Raw genomic sequence first — 12204 nt, 5'->3', positions numbered from 1 at the left:
GACAGTTGTGAGCCACCATGTAAGTGTTGGGATCTGAACTCGGTCCTCTGGAGAGCAACATGTGCTTCTAACTAACTGTACCATCTCTCAGCTTCCCAAACTATAGCTTCTTTTGGAGGAAGTGGGGTTTGGATACAGGATTTCTCTGTGTGATCCTGGCTGTCCTGGAACTTGCTCTGTAGATCTGGCTGGCTTCAAATTCACAAACATCTGTCTGCTTCTGCCTCCTGAGTGCTGAGATTAAAGATGTGTGCCTCTCCTGCCTGGCTCCATATCTTTTTAAGTGCACAATTTGATTTGCTTTTTGACGTGGCTAGTCCTCTATAGCCAGAACCACAGACAAAACCAGTTCAGCCCTGCTGTGAGGTGAGAGGCACAGGGACCTGAAGGTGAGACTTACTACATGTGTTCATCCCCATTTTGTATTCTCCCATGCAGTTTCAGCTCTTGCCAGACCTGTAATTACTGGTGTACAGTGACTCTTACATAGACAGCTCCTGAGCCCTGGACTTGTTGGGCAGAAGTACTTCCCTGAAGATGCCACATTATCTTTCCCAGCCCTGATCCTTGCTCACCTGTCTCTAATTAGTCATCACGAATTACCTAGTGATTTGCCCCTGACCTTAGACCACGCTACTGTCTCCATGGTTCCCACAGCCAGTGGGTACCAAGCCTGTGATTAGCTTTTAATATCTCTGGAATTGGTCCTCCCCCTTTCGGAGTTGATACTTATGGTCTCTCTCATCTTAGGGCTTTGTGTGTGTGTGTGTGTGTGTGTGTGTGTGTGTGTGTTTTCTCTGAGCCAATGACTTTTCTCTTCTGTGTGACTCTATTCCTGGGGAGAGATGAGCAAACATCTACTCACCCCAGATACAGATTTGACAACACATCCAATTAAGGATACTATACATGTAGCCCTCATTAGCCCACATAAGCATTGGTTTTGGTTTTATGGTGTAAGGTAGGGATCCCACCCCAGGGCCTCACACATGTCTAAAGCCATTATTCGTACTCCTTTCTTCTCCTTTTCTTCTTCAAACCTCTTTAGGGAGATGAGGATATAGTTCAGTGGTAGAGTCAAGCTTGCACAAGGCCCTGGATCCCATACCCAGCACAACGGAAATCTCTTTTAGACCACAAAGATCAGGCATCGTTGAAAATACAAGTTAATTTTGGCAACTACAAATATAAGACTTCTGATATTTTATTTTTAGGCTTCATTTAAAATAAATAAAATAGAATTGTGCTAAATTTTTATTTTACACTTAGACATTTGATTTTGTTTGTTTATTTGATACAGGGCCTTACTACCATGTAGCTCAAGCTATCCTGGAATTCACTATGTAGCACAGGTTGGTCTTAAACTTAAGCTCCAGGGCACTGAAATTACAGGAGGGGGCCAATACTTCAGACTCACAGAAGTTAATTGTGTGTGTGTGTGTGTGTGTGTGTGTGTCTGTGTGTGTGTGTAAAACTCATGGCTTGCACATACCAGATAAATAATCTAGCACTTAAGTACATCCTAGGTAAGATGATGCAAGTAATCCTAGCACAAATGAGGCTGAGGCAGGAGGATTACTATGAACTGTAGGCCAGTATGGCATACATAGCAAAAATCACTTTCAAGATGAGAAAGGGAGGGGGTTGGAGAAGAATATGGATATGTTTGGGGCTGGGCATGATAGCATAGCAAGTTCTAGGCCAGTCAGAGTTTACACATTAAGAACCTGTCTAAAAAAAAAAAAATCTAATATTTGGGTATAGGGGATCTGGGGTCCTGGGGAGATAGGTCAGTTGGAAAAGTGCCAGTTACATAAACCTGAAGACCTGAGTTTGATCTCTTTTAAAAACATCCTTGCAGTGGCCTGTGCAGGTGACCCTGTGCCAGGCTCAGGGTCAGATACAGGAGGTTTCCAGGGATCAGTGGCCAGCTAGCCCAGACTTCTTGATGAGATTCAGGATCATGAGAGACTCTGTCTCAAAAAACGCTAGGTGGACAGCTCCTGTGCAATATTATATACACACTCACACATGTATGTGTGCATGCACACACACAGACACACACACAGACACACCACAAATTAACATTTCTAACTGAAATACAGAAAAAAAAGAGAAAGAAATGGAAAGTTTGTTTTGTTTTGTTTTTTAAATGAAAGCATGAGACATGCACATTTGGCAATTCCCTGCTCCTGCACACCCAGGCAAGCATTTCAAAGGCTGATGAAAGACTTTAACTGCGGCTCCATGAATGACTTATGCATCTGTAACGCTCAGATTAATTTCAGAAATTACTTACAGCAGAGTAGAGATTAGCAGAGTAACAAAACAAACAAACACAGAAACAAGAAAGTTCAAACTGTGAGTTTGCAATATTCAAGTCAAAAACTTTTTTGACTTCTCTCCTCTCCTCCTTCTAAGCTGCCAAACTGGCTTTTCTGGTGGCAGGCTTTGTTCAGATGAGTGACAGTTGTTGACACATCTGTTTGGGCAAAATCTCCTTTGACTATTTGAGATCTAATCCCCATTCTTTAACTCTTTAATCACCCCCCCAGCCAGTCTTGGCTCAGTTTCTGTTGGGCTCTGTGCTCTGTGGCATCTCTCTGGTACCTCTGTCTTCTCGATCTTGCCCTGCTCTCCCAAGGCAGAATTCTGTGCCTGTTTTTCTAGGCAAAGTGTTTAGGAGGTGACCTGGAGTAGGGATGAAACAGAGGAGCAAACTTTGCATTTCAACTGCCCTGGGTGAGATAGTCATGATATTACCAAAGAAGTGTAATTCTTAAGGATACACAGGATACGGAAACTATTTGTAATAGCTAAACAGTGGAAACAGCCTACATAAAAAAGACGTGTGTATGTGTATGTGTGTGTGTGTGTGTGTGTGTGTGTGTGTGTGTGTGTGTGACACACATGTGCCACAGTGTACCTGTGAGGGTCAGAGAACATTTCAGAAGTCGGTTCTTTCCTCCTCCGTTGTTTTGAGGTAGGCTCTCTTCTTGCTCTGGCCACTGAGCTAGGCAGTCCAGACTAGCTGGCCCTCAAGCCTCACCTTAGGAGTGATGGGATTAGCGATGCATTGCACCATCTCTGGCTTTGTAAATATAGGTTGTAGGGAATCAAACACAGGTCTGTAGGCTTGCACAATAAGTGATGTTTACCAACTAAGCCATTTACTCAGCTCAGTACTGAGCCCATAAACACTCAGTATGTGTTTATATACAGACAACTGGATGAACTGAATGTGAGGTATACAGAGACTAAAACATTATTCATCTTGAAAGTGAATCAATCCTGACACAGGCTGCAATGTGGATGAACCTTAAAAACATTACGTTAAATGGAGGTGGTGGCAGCACGTGCCTTTTGTCCCAGTTGAGGAGGCGGGATTGCAAGTCCAGCCAGCCTGTGTTGACAAACAAGTTTGAGTGTGACTGATCCTGAACTATATAGTGAAGCCTTGTATCTGGCCTCCTGCTTGATGCAAACTCAGATCGCCTTAATAGCCATTTCATCAAAAAACTTATTCCAGGACAGCTTCAAAGAAAGCTGCTGACCCCAGATGACCCCTACTGGTCCAGCCTCTCAGACTGTTCCAGTCAGGGCTTCATTTAAGCCTGACCTTTCTCAACACACAAAGACTGGATATAGCTAGCTTTCTTAAGACAGGCCACTATCTCAATTTTTATGAGCACCAAAAGGAAATGATGCCCCCAGACAGTGGGAAGCAATTTTAAGAAGGTGATGACCCCCATTCCCAAGAGGTGGGGTGGGTGGGTTTTGGTCATTCAATGGACGGTGGATGTTTGTCATTATTTAAGGGGGCAATTACAAGTTGTTATGGTCTTGGGCAGGGAGAAAACAAATAAGGGAGGTTAGATCCAGGAGTTTCTTTTCTTCTTGCTTTTTCTTTCCTTATTCCTTCTCTCTCGTCTAGTGTTAAGGAGAAAAGTGGGAGAAGGGATGAAAGAAAAAAGGGGGGAACAGAGGAATAACAGGATACAAGGGTAGATTAATGGATTTACTATTAGCACATCAAGACACACATTTTGACATTGGTACGGATTTGGTTATTGATAGATTCAGGATCATATTTTGCTACAGCAAACACTATGTATATATGTCTCAACTCTTGTTTAAGGTGTTGTACCTATGTGGTGTGAAGTTCTAGTCCTTCAAAGCTGCTACTGCAAACTGTTTCGGATTAATACAAACTGCAAGTTAGCAGTTAGACAAGCAAACTCACGGTCATGTTAGATACTAGTCTAGTTAATTACAGCAAGGTGTTTTCAAAGTTGAACAGATAATAAGTAGCTAGAAACAAATTAGATATACCATAGACAGACAGATGGTCTTCAAAAACCTTGGAAATCTACAGAATATGGCATTTAAGGAAGCTTTATTAACAAAAGGCTTTTTCGACAGTGAGACAGGTCTGCTCCTCACAGCATCCCTATTCTACTTCAGAGAAGATGCAGAGAACCTCCTTATGGACTTTGCTTCATGTGTGGCAAGCTAGCCTCTGGGGGGTGGGCAAGAAATTGCCCTTGCTTCAACTAATGACAATATGCTGTCCAAACTAGACAAACAAGATGTAGGGAAGTTGAATGCCCAGCTTTACAGGGACAAGCTATGCAAATTCTTCATAACTCTTGCTTCATAGAATAGTTTGTCAGGTACTCTGGGTCAGAAGGCAGAAGATGATGCGTCAACAACACAGAGAAACCTGCATGGGACAGGGGCCGGGGCTGTCCAAGCCAACAGTTTTCTCTGTCATTTCTATAGTTCTGTGAGCTGCTTGCCTGTACTTCCTGCATACTCCAGATATTTACTCCTTCTCAGGTCTCTGATGGGATTGAAGACTAGATAGTCATAATCTCATAATTAAACTTAAGTTGTTTAGAATCTTAGAAAATGTTTTTTAAATATAAGATGCGCCGGGCAGTGGTGGCGCACGCCTTTAATCCCAGCACTTGGGAGGCAGAGGCAGGCGGATTTCTGAGTTCGAGGCCAGCCTGGTCTACAGAGTGAGTTCCAGGACAGCCAAGGCTATACAGAGAAACCCTGTCTTGAAAACAAACAAACAAGCAAACAAACTATATATAAGATGCTTTAGGTTGGTAATACAAGTTATGATAGAAATTGATTTAGGTACAGAACTCTAAACTCACCAAGATAAGACAGACAGTAGAATATTTTCTCCAAGATTACCAAATACATATGGACTGGACATTATGAATGTAAATCTTACCTGATAGTTTTTATAATTGTTATTATTGTATATAGTTTATTATTGAAAGAGAAAGTATCTTTTGTTGGACTAAGGGTGGAAATGTAGAGAGAATCTCTTGTGTACTGTATGGAAGCATTACCTGTCAATAAAAAGCTGATTGGCCAATGAGCTGAGGCAAGAACCAGGAGGTGGGAGTTCCAGTAGGGAGAGAGGAACTCTGGGATAGAGTCCAGTGTGGGATGAGATTCATCCTGAACTCTCAGGAAACAAATACATGAAGCTAAGACGAGGTAGTCAGCCATGTAGCACTCATCAAATAGAACAAATGAGTTAATCAAGTTATGAGCTAGTTGGGGAATAAGCCCAAGGTTATGGTGTAGGAATTTATTCAGATATAATTAAATCTCAGAGTTGATATTTCAGGAACTGGGGCACAGGTGGGAAAACTCATGGTTACATGCATGGCCCTTGAGCACATGGGAATTACAGTTGATTGCATGGGCATCAACAACCTGGAGTGTATGCTTCCTGCTCTGTGTCTGGCACTGGATGCTGGCATTGAGTGAATGGACTAATGTTGACAGTCATTGAGGTGAAGCCGTGCGACTTTGGAGGAAGCCTCGTAGGCTCTGTAAAATACCAGTATCAGTACAAAACACTCCACGATCAAATTCTTAGCAAAGGATGCTTATTTTTCCCAGAGGGACAAAGAGAAAGGGATAAGAGATAAAGACAGGAGACAGAGGATAAGGGAGAAGGGAAAAGGAACAAGAGAGGAGGGAAGGATATGTGCCCCAGGGGGACAAAGGTCTGCCTCTGAATAGACAGACGTGGCCCATAGGCAGTAGGCAGTTTATAAAGGTAAACGGGGAACCCTGTGATAGGATGAGGTTTTTAATTTTGATTGCACAGGTTAATTAGGTGAGCCAAAAGAGAGCTTTTGATTCCTGAACTATAATACTTTGAAAGCTGGAACTTACTAAAGGACAGACTCAGCGAGTGTGGCCGTGTGCTATATGCCAAGATCAAAATGGAGGGTGCACAGTCCAGGGGTGGTGTGGTTAAGTTTGAGTCCCCAGAGGTGGCTGAGAGAGCCAGGTGCTGACGAATGGCAGGAAGCTGAGCAGCTGAGAGATTGATGTTTGAATCAATAAAAATAGTTTGAACAGTTGCCTTTTGAAATTATCAATAACAAACCTTTGAATTTGTATTTTTCTTTTTTTTTAATTTTTTACTTTCTATTTTTATTAGTCTTTTTTTTTTAAGATTTATTTATTTATTTTACGTGAGTACACTATCACTCTCTTTAGACACATCAGAAGAGGGCATCTGATCCCATTACAGGTGGTTAGGAGCCACTATGTGGTTGCTGGGAATTGAACTCAGGACCTCTGGAAGAGCAGTCAGTGCTTTTAACCGCTGAGCCACCTCTCTTTGATAATAACTACCAGTTACCAAAGGGGGTGGGGGAAAGCATGCCTGGCCTCTTCCTCCCTCCCTCCCTCCCTCCCTCCCTCCCTCCCTCCCTCCCTCCCTTCCTTTCTTCCTTTCTTTCTTTCCTTCCTTTCTTCTTCATCTCTGTCTCCATCTCTGTCTCCTTCTCCTCCTTCTCTCTCCCTTCTCTTTCCTTTTTTGAGACAGGATTTCTGCCTCACACTCAGAGATTTGCTGGCCTCTGCCTCCTGAGTTCTGAGATTAAAGGTGTGTGTCACCACCACACAGCTTCTCTTTCCCTTTTAAAAGGTTTTTAATTTTTTAATTTTTATGGTAGATGTTTTGCCTGCATGCATTTCTGCACACCACGTGCATGCAGAGTCCTGGAAAACAGAACTGGAGTTACAAATGGTAGTTAGGTGGCTCCTTTGCAGGCCCAGCAAATGGTCTTACTCTCAGAAACATTTCTTTTCCCCCTGGTCATTATGTGACAAAACTTTCTCCGGGGAGAAAAATGTACATGTCTACTCACCTCAAATAGGGAGTCCATGACAGAACAAAGTGCCAACACCACCAAAATCCGATGTGGTGAACCAATGACCTTTATCCAAGTTACTTACAGGGGTATGGGTAAAGGGTTGCTTACAGGAGCAGAAATGACTCAGGGACAGCTGCGTGACCAATCCCACCCCGCATGTGTGACAGCTCACAAAGCTGGGAACCTGCACAGGCTGCAGGCAACTTTGGAATGTCCTTTCCAGCTGCCTCTCTAGGTCTAAACTTGCAGGTGGCTGGTCTGATCTTAAGATCTTTCTTTGCAATTTAGCTCTGTTAGTCTGAGAGGTATGCTTACCCCTTATGGTTTATGAAGGTAGGAGGGGCCCAGGGCATCTGGTCAGTTTCAGGGACTTCCTAAAGCAACTTTGAGTTGTTTACCTTCCTGTTAAAGGAGCTTTCTGGCAGAATGGACCGTTTCAGTCTCAGAGGAAACTATTGCATAACAGTAGCCTCCCTGGCACTGGTCCCTCCTCTCTGCTCGGATCTTGTATGCTAGTGAAACACTGTTACACTCAGAGCCTTTTATTTGTGAGTGATTGACTGATTGATTGAGATTGAGCCACTGTTCATCCTGTTTTATTTTATTTTTAGATATGTAAGTAGTGAGACTTTTCTATATGACCTAGGCTTGTTGCTAATACCTGGGTTTAAATAATCCTCCTGCATCAGTCTCCTTATTAGCTGTAGCCACAGATATGTATCACTGCACCTGGCTTACATTTTTTTATTTTGTAAACTTTGATTTACAGAAGACTAATGATATAGCCAGCTGGTAGGGAAGCCAGCATGCATGATCACCAGCTCTGTACAAATGCAGTGGTGGTGCGGGTCTGTAATACCAACGCTCAGAAGGTGGAGCCAGAAGAGTCAGATGTTTAGTCACTCTCGTCACACACCCCCACACACTAGAGGGGGATGGACGAGACAAAAAATTTAAAAAAGAGTTGTCTTGATAGCATCATGCAGGTGTATCCAACCTGTAGCCCTGGATTACATGTGCCCCCAGGACAGCTATGAACATAACCCAATACAAAACTGTAAATTTACTTAAATTTACATCAGGAGAATGTCTGTTTAAGTAACTTAGTTGTATACACTTTGCAAACAACAAAGTTGCAATGCCAAAAGGCTGGATGTGCTTACGGGGATGCCTGTGTCCCTTTGCCCAGTATCTCCTAATGTTACCATGTTACAACACCATGACACATTTACAGTAAGACATTCAAGGACTAGGGAAATGGCTCAGTCACTAAGGCCTACAAGTGTGAGGACCTGACTTTAATCTCCAGCAGTCACGGGAAGGGACTCTGGCCATCTCATGGCAAGAGAGTGGCAAACGTGGCTCTGGCAGGCCTTGCCCTTCTCTCCAGTTCTGTCTGCCTTGCTAAAAACCTTTAGATTGTATTCCTGAAGCTGGCCACCGCGGTCTATTCCCTTATTTGGCCACTTCCTTCTGAGGCTGAGTACCAAGTTTCAGCTATCAAAGAATTGAAGTCTAGCAATCAAAAGCCTCCTCTGATTCACCCAATTAGGATACCAAATTAAAATTACACACCTCTCCAGATGGCCCTCCTTCAGTTTCTGTCCCACACTTTGTCTCCATATTTGCTCCCATGAGTATTTTGTTACTCCTTCTAAGAAGGACTGAAGTACCCACACTTTGGTCTTCCTTCTTCATGAGCTTCATGTGGTTTGTGAGTTGTATCTTGGGTATTTCAAGCTTTTGGGCTAATATCCAATTATCAGTGAGTGCATACCATGTGTGTTCTTTTGTGATTGGGTTACCTCACTCAGGATGATATTTTCTAGTTCCATCCATTTGCCTAAGAATTTCACGAATTCATTGTTTTTAATAGCTGAGTAAACACTCCATTGTGTAAATGTACCACATTTTCTGTATCCATTCCTGTAGGACATCTTTTTTTTTTTTTTTCCTGCTTCTGGCTATTATAAATAAGGCTGCTATGAACATAGTGGAGCATATGTCCTTGTTATATGTTGGAGCATCTTCTGGGTATATGCCCAGGAATGGTATAGCTCAGGTAATGTTATGTCCAATTTTCTGAGAAACTGCCAGACTGATTTCCAGAGTGGTTGTACCAGCTTGCAATCCCACCAACAATGGTGGAGTGTGTTGCGGCACGAGCTGCCCCACGTTGGGCGTCACAAATGTTGCGGACAGCTTTGTCAATGTTGGAACCCGCACTGCCAAAAGCCTTGGGGGCTAAATTGTTAGAGCCCGCACTGTCCCAAGTTGCTCCAGTCCGAGGGTTGGGGTTCAGCAAGAGAGAGAGAGAGTGAGGATGGACGTGAAGAATGGAGACCAGACAGAGTGTGATTCAATCATGTTTATTCTTCAGTCTCTCTTCCTAGTCTAAGTCCCAAGTCTTGAGTTCCTAGTCCCTAGTGCCTCCAAGTTCCAAGTTCCAAGTTCTAGTCTCGAGTTCTAGTCTCATCCAAGTACAAGTGTCTAATTCCTGGTTCCTGCCTCGAGTCTCAAGTGCCTACTCCAAGTGCCTAATACTTAATAATAATTTCTTCTGTCTGCCTCTTGCCTTTTATATGTCTCACTTCTAAGTCACGCCTTTAAGTCATGCCCTTAGGTCTTGTCTCTAAATCTGATCTCTAAGTCACGACCTTAAGTCACACACCTTTAAGTCTCACACACCCAAGGGAAAATCCTGGGTATCTAAAACAAGATGTTATCAGAGTGTACTCAGGTGTTGTAGGCCATTATAATCAAGTCTCTTGCCAGGTATATGGCTCAGGATGGCTGCAAGGATGAACATTCCCACAGGAGTGTTCCTCTTTCTCCACATCCTCACCAGCATCTGCTATCACCTGAGTTTTTGATCTTAGCCATTCTGACTGGGTATCCATCCCATGTGCAGTCACCAAAAGTAGATGCTGATGTGGATGCCAGGAAGTGCATGCTGACAGGAGCCTGATATAGCTGTCTCCTTAGAGATCTGCCAGAGTCTGACATATACAGAGTGGATGCTCACAGCTAACCACTGATCTGATCATGGGGTTCCCAATGGAGAAGTTAGAGAGAAGCAGCTTTCAGTAAGGAGCTGAAAGGGTTTGAGGCCCCATGGGGGGAGCAACAATACCAACCAACCAGAGCTCCCAGTGTGTAAACCACCAGCCTGGGAGCACACAGGGAGGGACCCATGGCTCCAGCTGTATATGTAGGGGAGGATGGCCTTGTTGGGCATAGGTGGGAGAGGAAGTCCTTGGTCCCATGAAGGCTGGATGCCCCAGTGTGGGGGAATTCAAGGGTGGAATTCAAGGGTGGGGACACATCCTCATAGAAGCAGGAGGAGAGGGGATGGGATAGGGGGTTCCTGGGTGGGTGGGGGGAAATGGGGAAAGGGGATAACATCTTAAATGTAAATAAAATATCCAATAAAAAATAAAAATAGCAAAAAAAAATTACACACCTCATCCTACCTCAGGGTTTCCTCTTTATCTTTATAACCCGACATTTGCCTGTGGGCCATGCCTGTCTCCTCTGTAACCAGACTCAGTTTTCTGTCCCCTACCCTGGGACAATACTCCTTCCCCCTCTTCCAGCTCCTTTTCTCCCTCTCCCTTGTTCCCTCTTCCTGTATCTCCTGTCTTTGTCCCTTATCTCTGTCTTCTGTCTCTCTGGGACGAATACATCTCCTTTGTCCTGAGTACCTGGCCTTGGGGGTCCTGAACCTATACTTTGCCTTTCACCATGGACAGAAATGCTCATTTATGTGCTCCTGACTGGACACTGAAACTCCTCCTCTTTTTCTGTTTTAGGTTCAGTGATCCAGTTTAGGACTTTATAGAACATTTAAGACAAAATTATTTTGGGTTTTATTTTGCCACCTAATGCTTTCAGGCTATTGTAGAGAATGCATGAATAAAGAATCTGCATCAGAGAGTTGGAGAAAAGAAGTTGTTCGAAGGGGTCTCAGTCTACTGATTTAGATAATACAGGATGTAAGCCCCAGGGCTGGAGAGATGGTTTCGCTGTTAAGAATACATATGGACTGATCTTGCAGAGGACTGGTGTTTTGTACCCAGCACCATATCAGTCAACTCAAAATAACCTGTATCTCCAACTCCAAGGGGGAATCCAGGCCTCTGGTCTCCTTGGATAAGCGTATACCTACACACACACACCTACACACACACACACACACACACACACACACACACACACAATTTTTTGCTCTCATTTTTGATTTTTTGAGAAAGAGTTTCTCTGTGTAGTTTTGATTGTCCTGAAATCTACTCTGTAGACCAGGCTGCTCTCAAACTCAGAGATCCTCCTGCCACAGAGATCTTGAATGCTAGGATTAAAGATATGTGTGACTGTGACACCACCACTGGGATACATATGTTTATATGCATATATACACACACATATATATATACACATACATGTATATATGTATATACATATATGTATAACTACATACATAAACATATACATATATACATATTAATATCAATATATTAACAGTAACACAATAATATAATTTATAGAATAATTCATATATAATTGGCATATAACAACAAATACATTAACATATAATTAATACATTACTCTAGAAATGATAAGCCTTAGTTATGCAGAGTGGAGAGCACATATGGAAGTCAGAAGACACTCATGGAGTCGGAAGAACACACGTGCACATACAGCACATAAACAAGCTTAAAGATAAAGGAGTCTGATGTACATTCAGTATGTAGAACTACATAAATATTGGAAGAAATATTTGTGAAAATATACATTAACAAAGTGAGTATTTGAGACTTGAGGGTTTAACACTAATCTGTTCTAAGTCACCTCGGAGCAGTAGTTACTATGTAACTACTTAACAAGAAGAAATAATAAGCACCAAATTTTGGGCCAGTAAAGATGGCTCAGCGGGTAGAAGAACCAGCTGCTAAGCCTGATGACCTGAATTGGATCCCCAGGGTCTATATGCTGGGAAGAGATG

At 43.0% G+C, this 12204-nt stretch overlaps 1 pseudogene; it reads right to left on the bottom strand.

Annotated features, from left to right (window-relative positions):
• The window catches only part of LOC143438339 (small ribosomal subunit protein uS12-like), a 37886-nt pseudogene that overhangs the window by 9176 nt on the left and 16506 nt on the right, over window positions 1-12204 (bottom strand).

The sequence above is a fragment of the Arvicanthis niloticus genome, chromosome 25 (genome assembly GCF_011762505.2).
Source record: "Arvicanthis niloticus isolate mArvNil1 chromosome 25, mArvNil1.pat.X, whole genome shotgun sequence".
Lineage (NCBI taxonomy): Eukaryota > Metazoa > Chordata > Mammalia > Rodentia > Muridae > Arvicanthis > Arvicanthis niloticus.
This window is presented reverse-complemented; position numbering and strand designations above follow the sequence as displayed.